This window comes from Stenella coeruleoalba, assembly GCF_951394435.1.
Source record: "Stenella coeruleoalba genome assembly, chromosome: 8".
In the NCBI taxonomy this organism is placed as follows: Eukaryota; Metazoa; Chordata; class Mammalia; order Artiodactyla; family Delphinidae; genus Stenella; species Stenella coeruleoalba.
In genome coordinates, this window is record NC_137154.1 from 24,543,254 (window position 1) to 24,553,158 (window position 9,905).

The following is a 9,905-nucleotide window of genomic DNA, read 5'->3' on the forward strand; positions in this document are numbered from 1 at the left end:
GTGATAGAGAGGCCAGCATAAACCTGCCAGGACCCCCTTCAAGATTCAGCTTTGTAAAAGTTGCCAGATAAAAGATATTTCCAGATGGAGGGCCACGCAGGAAATACAAATGGAAAAGGTTTTAATAGCTCTTCCTTTGCAAGCTACGACCCAAGGCAGCTTTTTGCAATGCGATGGGAGGCACTGTAGCCTGATACCATAGGAGGAGCTGAACTGGCCCACGAGCATCCTGGGGGCCTTTGGAGAGGGGCTGTGGCCTGAAGGGAGCATTAAAGATGCTCTACTTACATGAGACCCCCTACTCCAGCCATCCCCACCCCAAATGGAACCTGTGCCTGCTATACTCTAACCCTCAACTTCTCAGAGGAGAGGGCAGATAGGAATCTATAAGAGCATGAGTCCCTTTAAGGATGTGGCTATACTTATTAATAACAAGCTGCCCCCTTTTCCCCTGTCCTTGGGGCCTAGTGGGCTCCTGCAAAGAAGGTCATCTAGAAGTCAGGGACCAGTGCTGCTGATGGGGGCATAAGTGAGCAGGAATTGCCATTGGGGACCTGAAGAATGTCTCAGAGCTCACGAGACTGGCTTCACCATACATTGGGGTTGTTAAATTGGTCCATCGATGAACCTGAGAATGTTGTGAGCTCCCTGAAATGAAAGGTAAAATTCTGCACCTTGGACAGCTCTGCACCTAGGGAAACGTCTTTAAATTTTATCTAAAAACTTTTAGATTTTGTATGTGTGTGTGTGTGTGTGTGTGTGTGTGTGTGTGTGTGTGTGGTAAAAATATACATGGGCATAACACTGACCATTTTAACCACTCCTCCGTATATAGTTGAGTGGCATTAAGCATATTTACATTGTTGTGCAACTATCACCCACCATCCATCTCCAAGACTTTTTTTTTTTTTTTTTTTGCGGTACGCGGGGCTCTCACTGTTGTGGCCTCTCCCGTTGCGGAGCACAGGCTCCGGACGCGCAGGCCCAGCGGCCACAGCCCACGGGCCCAGCCGCTCCGTGGCACGCGGGACCCTCCCGGACCGGGGCACAAACCCGCGTCCCCCGCATCGGCAGGTGGACTCCCAACCACTGCGCCACCAGGGAAGCCCAGGACTGTTTTTATTCTTCCCAAACTGAAACACTATATCCATTGAAAAATAACTCTCCCCTCCCCCCAGCCCCTGGCAACCCCCATTCTACTCTGTCTCTGTGAATTTGACTACTCTAGGTACTTCCTATGAGTGGAATCATACAGTCTTTGTCCTTTTGTGACTGGCTTGTTTCGCTTAGCATAATGTCCTCAAGTCTCATCCATATTGTAGCACGTGACAGGACTTCTTTTTTAAGGCAGAATAATATTCCATCATATGCATATTTATTTATTGGGTATATACCCAGAAGTAGAACTGATGACTCATATAGTAATTCTATTTTTAATTTTTTGTGGAACCTGCATGCACCATTTTATATTCCCACCAGCAGAGCACAGAATTTCCAATTTGCCCACATCTTCGCCAACACTTGTTATTTTCTGTTTAGGGGATAATAGCCATCCTAATGGGTGTGAAGTGGTGCTTTATTGTGGTTTTGTTTTGCATTTCTCTAGTGATTAGTGATGTTGAACATCTTTCTATATGCTTATTGGCCATCTGTATATCTTCTTTTTTTAAATTTAATTTAATTTAATTTATTTTTTGCTGCATTGGGTCTTCGTTGCTGTGTGCGGGTTTTCTCTAGTTGCGGCGAGCGGGGGCTACTCTTTGTTGTGGTGCACGGGCCTCTCATTGCAGTGGCTTCTCTTGTTGTGGAGCACAGGGTCTAGGCATGCAGGCTTCAGTAGTTGTGGCTCATGAGCTCTAGAGTGCAGTCTCAGTAGTTGTGGCGCATGGGCTTAGTTGCTCTGCAGCATGTGGGAACTTCCAGGACCAGGGCTCAAACCCGTGTACCCTGCATTGGCAGGTGGATTCTTAACCACTGTGCCACCAGGGAAGCCCCTGTATATCTTCTTTAGAGAAATATCACTCCAAGTCTTTTGCCTACTTTTTTTTAAAAAAACAATTTTTTAGTTCTCTTCCTTATATTTTTTTAAAATTTATTTAATTTTGGCTGCGTTGGGTCTTTGTTGCTGCACGCGGGCTTTCTCTAGTTGCGGTGAGTGGGAGCTACTCTTCGTTGTGGTGCGCAGGCTTCTCACTGAAGTGGCTTCTCTTGTTACAGAGCATGGGCTGTAGGCGTGCGGGCTTCAGTAGTTGTGGCACACGATCTCAGTAGTGGTGGCTCGCGGGCTCTAGAGAGCAGTCTCAGTAGTTGTGGCGCACGGGCTTAGTTGCTCTGCAGCATGTGGGAACTTCCAGGACCAGGGCTCGAACCCATGTCCTCTGCATTGGCAGGTGGATTCTTAACCACTGCGCCACCAGGGAAGTCCTTGTCTACTTTTTAATTGGGTTTTGGGGGGGTTTTGCTGTTGAATTGCAGGAGTTCTTTAAATATTCTGGATATTAACCTTTTAGCAGATATATAATTTGCAAATATTTTCTCCCATTCCATAGGTTGCCTTTTTAGTCTCTTGATACTGTCCTTTGACGCACACAAGTTTTTAACTTTGATTGCAGTCCAATTTATCTGTTTTTAATTTTGTAGCCTGTGTTTTTAGTGTCATAGTCAAGAAATCATTGCCAAATCCAATGTCATATAGTTTTTACCCTACGTTTTCTCCTAAGAGTTTTATAGTTTCGAGTTGCCAGGTTTTTAAGAAGTCTATGACTGACAATGCATGGGGCCATCCTCAATACCGATTCTGGGGAGACCCTCAGGTCTTGACGAATGTGAAGCTAGGAATTGGGAAATTGATAACATGGATGTGGTATCTGAAGCCTTTAATTCAAAAGGAATTATTGAGGATCTCCAAATTTATATCAATACCCTGGGAGCTAGTAAAAATGAAAATCATGGCCTCTCTTCTCTTAGAACGTAAGTCACTTACAAGGTGGCAAGATGGTATGCACACATAACATTATGGCACTGCAAGGCAGTCTAATGAGCACCTAACCAGGCCCTAGAGCCAAGAGCTGGAAGGAGTTGAGGTCAGGGGACAGAAAAACCTTCAGTGCAAAGATGTGGCTTGAGTGGGGTCCAGGCTGATGGACACGATTTGGAGAGGCAGAGAGGAGTCGGAGGCTTTTGGACTAACTGCAGTAACGACTGCCATTTACCGAGCGCTCGCCCTGTGCCAGGCTCTGTGCTCTGCCTGCTACACACATTATCTCAGCCATGCCTCCTCACCCTATGTTTATCATTGCCTCTAGTTTATCATTGCAAGCACTGAAGCACAGAGATTTGCCTAAGATTAATTATCCAGATAGTAAGTTGTAAAGTGGAGCCTAGAAACCAGGTTTATCTCTATTCTTAACCCTTCTGCTCTTCTAGCACCAAAGTTTTGAAGCACAGACAAAGCAGACATTCCAGATAGGAAGAACAGAATAAGGCAGTGCGCAGAAATGGTCATGAGCAGGATGTTTGAGGTCAAAGAGGAGCAGCCTGCCTGGTGGGAAGGTTCAGGCTCTAGGGCTTTGGGGTATGAAGTTCATTTGATGGCGTGGGCAGGATCACAGGCACCTTTAATGGAATCATGGGGAATTTGGTCTTGATTTGCTAGAAGGACAGAATCACACATAGAGCTGCAGCTCTAACCTTCCAGTCAACCTCTTTCCTCTATAAAATGAGAACATCGAGGTCCCAAGAGGTTAAGCTACTCACCAATAATCAGAGGAAACAGGGAGCCATTGCAAATTCTTGAGCAGGGTGGTAACAGTGGAGAAAACAGTATTCCAGATGGGTTAGTCTGGCAGTCAGATACATGACGGGCAGCTGAAGGGAAGCAGAGAAAACTGGCAGGAAGAAGCAAACAGCTCTTTCCCTCGTTTTGGCTGAAAGCTACCTCCCTCAGCAATTGGTATTTCTAGGAGCGTCACACACAAGACTCCTTTCCACTGAGGTTTAAGCTTAGGAAGTCAAGTGTCATCAGGAAGGCCAGAATCTTCTTCCCCTGCCAGGCTCAGTGCCCTCAGCTAGACACGAGTGCCAGAAAACACCACTTCCCCGGAAGCAGCCTGGCCTCTCCTCCAATGGAAGGTGTGTTTGGAGTGCAGTGTCTCAGACCAGAGACCCCCAACCCTGAAGAGCCAGTGACCAGGACAGGCTCCTGACACCATCTCTTTATGTCGCCTTCCTGACCATGAAGCTAGACCAGGTGTCTGCAAGCCTAACCCATCTGCCCCGTGGGGGTTGGGGGTTGCCAGAGAAGGTAAGATTAGGCAAGAGTCCCCCAGGCAAGGAGGCTGACCCCACCTGCTTGGGCTGAGCCCTCACTGTGGCAGAACTCCAGTTATCCACCTCTGTGTCGAGAAAGGCCCGCCCTGGTTGACTATCCTCCTCTGAGGTTCTCTTTGCTTAATTAATTCTAATAATAGCTGCCGTCCATTGAGCACTGTACTAAGCATTTGACATGCATGGTCTCATTTTATTCCTCCAGCCCTGTGATGAAGATATAATTATCCCTATTCTACACGTGACGGAACTGAGGCTCAGACTGTCAAATAATTTGCCTAAAATCACGTAGCTGAAAGAGCCAGGACTCAAACATAAGCCTGTCTATCTCCAAAGCCTGTGCCTTTACCCATGTAATTGACTGCATCCTACACATTGGTCCACTGTAGCCACATCTCCTTGTGGGTATGGGGGCCTTGCAGTGGAGAATCAAGCTTCAAAGTGGGGCCTTGTGGCTTCCTGAAAACACCTGTATCTGCGTGTTCCTAGCAGCCAAGAGCTTGATCTCGTTCCCAAACCAAACTCTTGGGTCTGCATCTGAATGGTATCTGGGCCCTTATCATCTCCCAAAAGCGATGCTCAAGGAAGACAAGGGATCTTCAAGTTCCCTCTTAACTTTTACCCAGAAAGCATAATGCAGGCATGCTTTGGCCAAAGGGGAAGGCTACCATTTGTACATTCATTCACTGAATAGTTATTGAGGGCCTACTGTGTGCTAGGCACATTCTAGGTCCTGAGGACACAACTGGAAACAAATCATAAAGAATTTCTATTCTCATGGAGTTTACATTCTAGCTGGGAAGAAAAGCCAAAACCAAACCCATAAAAAACTACAAATACATATGTAAAGTATAAGTAATGATGACACTAGGAAGAAAAATAAAGCAGGATGAGGAGATGGAGAATGATGAGAAATGGGGTTTTAAAAGGCTCTTATGAGGGTAAACATTTGAACCTGAGTGAAGTACATGGGAGCCATGGGATGATCTAGAGGAAGAGCATCTCAGACAGAGGGAGGAGCAGGTGCAAAAGCCCTCCAATAGGAGTTGGCTTCGTTTGTTTTAAGGAATAGAGAAAAGGTCAGTGTGGTTCAAGCAGAGAGAGTGAGGGGGTTGCGATGGAAAAGAGTAGTAGGGGCCAGATAGTATAAAGCTTTCTAAGCCACATAAAGGAGCTTGGATCTCAAATGCGCTGTTGCAGGGTCCCAGGCACTGTGGTGTGTCAGCCGGGTGGGGCTGCCTCTGAGCAGCTAAAGAGAGGAAATGGAGCATGTGAGCAAAGGGCCCTGGGACAGCTCCGTGAGTCAGCTAGCTCACCCAGCTCTGATTCCCCCTTGAACACAGAGCAGCAGATAAGTTCAGGTCTGGTACCCAAAGAGAGAACGTGGGGGAGGATTTGATGGGGGCAGAGGTGGAAGAAGGAGCTGTTGACTCCATGTCTCATTTGCCTTGTCCATCAAAGGGTGTCTGAATCACCAATGGTTGTTCAAATATTTTAAAGTTGGAATCTCTCTGTATAAGCAAAATCTTCCACAGAAGCTTACTATGTGCCACTCTCCTTTCCAAGCACCTTATATGTTTCATTTCACAGAATTGTTATAGCACCTCCATGAGATAGGTACTCTGAATATGCCCACTTTACAGATGCAGAAGCTAAAGTCCAGAGAGGCTGAGCAACATGTCAATAAGTGCAGAGCTGCTACAGTTGGAGCAGGGGCGGTGGAGTCCACTAGGGAAGCACTTCAGAACCCCTACTGCTCCAAGGAGCAAGCTGGGAAATCACATTCCAGAGGCTCCTTCTACTAGGACATGCTGTGAGGTTAACTCTGCTAAGACCTAGCTGTGGAGCTGTGACATTTGGGGGCAGTTACTTTAGCACTTGATTTTGCCTCTTGTCTTAGTTGTAAAAGGTGATTTAGAAGTTGCTGGCAAGGGGAAAAGCAGATGAATAAAATCAGGGATGTGGCTGAAACAGGCAATGTGGTAGGGAAGCAGTGAAGCTGTCAGCAGCCTACCCAGGACCTAAATGGGCACAATCCTGCATTTCGGTTAAAATATGGGGGCTCCCCAAGCCTGAAGCCTGCTGATGTCTTAGGCACACTTCAGCTCTTTCTACAGCACCCCAGTCGCAGCATTCTTTGCCAGATGTCCTGACTAGCTGGGAGATTGTTGCTACCTAATACGGTGGTGATGACTTCTGAAAGATAGGGTAAGAACAGCAGGTATCATTTCTGAGCATATATTATGCACCATCACTGTACAAAGTATTTTTACACACTTTATCCTATTAAATCCTCTTAAAATTCCTGTGAAGTAAGCAGGCATCCCTATGGCCTCACCCTAGTCCCAGCCCTGCTGAGTGTTACTATTGCCTCCATTTTACAAATATAGAAACTGAGGTTCAGAGAGGTAAAGTAACTTCCCCCAAGTCACACAGCTAGTAAACAGCTGAGCTATGCCTTCTGACACCTATGCTCATCTCCTAAACTCAGTTGATAAAGATTTTTTTTTTAGATTTTTGGAGCTCTTTTCTACTATATAGGAAATCTGGTTTATTTATCACTAAGGTCACTAATAGGTCTAACGTTCTGAAAACATACCCATCAACATGCCCTGAAATATTCTGAAATGTGTTTGGGAGCCAGATACTTGTGACAATTGAGTAGTTTAAAGAAGTTTGCATGGGAGCTGAAGCCATAATAAAATAAACCTTTATTTTTGTTCCTGTATGTGAATGTCACAACTAACAGGTATATGACGCAAGTTGGCTTCTAATGGTTGGAAAAAAATAAAAGAGGTAAATTGTCATTCTTGACATTTTCCCAATGACATTTGCATTTTCCTTTCTATTGGAAGTCCATTTTAACAAAGATATGTAGCCTTAGTCACTTAAACTGCTCTTCCGGAGAAAACAATTGTAGATGTAATAAGAAAAAAAAGAATAGAAAATGCCAACAGGAAGAAAGTAATCCACCTAGGGTCAGATTCATCATGCCAACTCATTCAGTCTTCCTCTGACATTCACATTCAGGATGGAAAACTTGGAAATTTTCTAAATTTTAGGGTATTTAAGATCTGCAAGGAGTTGGGGGAGGGCAAAAGGAATTAAATGACAATCCCACTGGATAGGGATCAAGTATAGATTTCCCCAACTCTCAAGAACCATTTTACATGTTCAAATTGCCTCATAGGTACTGAGTCCCTCTTCTGCATAAGGCATAAGGTTGCTATGGAAGGATACAATAAGGTCATGATTGCTTTAAAATTAGTCATAATGAAAACACATTTTGAGACTCGATTCTAAATGTTAAACTTAAATTTGAGCAATTTAATTGCCCGTTGAATAGAAATGAAATCCCACCGGTAGGCAGTTATTTCTTACAACTACTGTGTGTGAAATTGAAATCTTAAGATACCATTTCAAATATTCACTTTCTCTAAGGAAGTTCTCCCCAAAGAGTGGTGAGAGATAAGAAACTGACCCAAAGTCATCGGCAGTAATCGCTCTTTCTTTACACATTCGGGTCAAAACAGAAGCATATTATTAAAAGGAAACTTCATGTCCCAAAGTCGGCCATTTAGAGGTTACCTCCGGAACCCAAGGATATATTTAATATAACAACTAACTTAAGCCCCATGCAAAACTATATAGCAAGGTAGGAAGCAACTTATCAGATTTAATAAAAGCAAGCAGATGCAAACATATCATGTAATCACCAAGGCAGTGAACATTAAAGTGGAAAATCCATATATGTTTTCTATACGAGCACAAGGAGGTGAAGTGAAGTGACCCTCCTCTGTTTGCTTTTAAAAAATGGGACAGTTTTTTTAATTTGGGCAGGAAATTCTTATTTTTAACCCCCAGCTCACCTTTAAATTTAATTTCAAACTCTTTTTAAATTCTCCCAACGATAGTCTGCTGTAACACAGAAGCTACAATTTATGAGAGCTTAACACACACCAAATGCTATCCATGTATGTAATCTCATGTCTGTATCTCCCCCAGCTCATTACACGTCTAAGGGCCACACTGCATGCAATCACTCATCCTCACAACAACTGATCAATAGATTCTGGCACCCCCATTGACAGATGAGGATCTTGGGCATTTAAATTCCTGCTGTTCGCCCAGGTTCACAGGTGGGAAATGGTGGGTTGCGGTGCAGGCTGTCTGACTCCAGAGCCACTACCAATACTGCCTCCTGAGGTTAAGTAACTTTCCTAGATAGGCCCCGCTAGCTTATAACTAAGAGCTTAAATCAAACCCAGGCAGTCGGATGCCCAAGTCCTAGCATTTAATCACCATGTTGACTGGTTGTAAATAGGTGAACTGCTCCTCACAGCCTATATATATGTTTATTTTCATTTCCAATTGCAGAGTAGTAGGTTACATGGTTATCACATAATTTAGGCTGACCTAAAAATTCTAGGCATTTTCCCTTTTTAAATTAAAAACAAGGAGCAGAGAAGGCCTTTTTAGAGACTCAAGAAGGCCTTGAGTTGGACCCAAAGCTGCTCTTAAGGCTTCCTTTCACACACACACACACACACACACACACACACACACACACACACACATCGGAGGGGTGGAGATTGGGAGAGATTTTAATTATACCCATAGGGACCCAAGCTTTGGACATGGAGGTAAGGAAAGGACAAGAGCATGCAAGCAATAGTAAATTCTGGTTTTACGTGTGAGAAGTTAGTGAGGATAAGCTCTGAACAGGGAAAACGATGCCTACAGGGATGCACTTCTGATTTCAGCCACCACCCTTGAGGGTGAACTCATCCAGGTCCTTCAGTGCCATCTTTAAAATGGGAATACAATACCCATGACCATGATCCAGACTGCTCATATAAAACTATGGATCCTGAAAGTACTTGGTAGTTTCTTCTCTACAAGACTTGTGACTGGTGTCATGCACAAGTAGGCCTTTAGTAATCATTTCTGAATGCAGTTATTTTCAAGGAATTCTGATGAGGCCCAAGGGACCTAAAGTTTTGCTCTACACAAGGGCAGATTATTGCCTCCTCCTCTCCCCTTCTGCATTCCTCCCTCTTCCTAGGATTTGCCCTTGAGGTTGGAGGGGAAACCTGAACTCGAAAATCAAGTCTGGCTTCTCTCGCTTTCCCTGACCCAGGGCAAAATAGTCTCTCCCTCATTGGAGAGGCACTCTTCTCTGTGCAGAGTACTATTGGCACTTTACAGGGGCCAGTTTAACCGCAGGAGTCCGATTTTTGAAAGATGCTGAGGGAGGGAATTCTGCCACCAGCAGATGGAGAGGAGACTGAGATCAGCTTGGTCCCTCCCAACCACGCTCCCTCTGGGATTAGCAGCCCCTGGCACTGCTCAGGCGTACCCAGCCCGTGCGGCCTCTGCTCGCACAGTTCCCGTCGCCTGCCTGGAGCGCGGACGCAGTCACAAGTCCGCAGCCAGCAGAGCCACGCTGTCTGGGGCATCTCCGCGCTCCGTGTCCGCGGACCTGGAACCTCGAACGGGCGCGAACGCCACTCGGAACGCGTGCATCTCTGTATGTGCTTATTTCGCATTCTTGTCTTTTCTTTCTTCCTCGAGCGGCC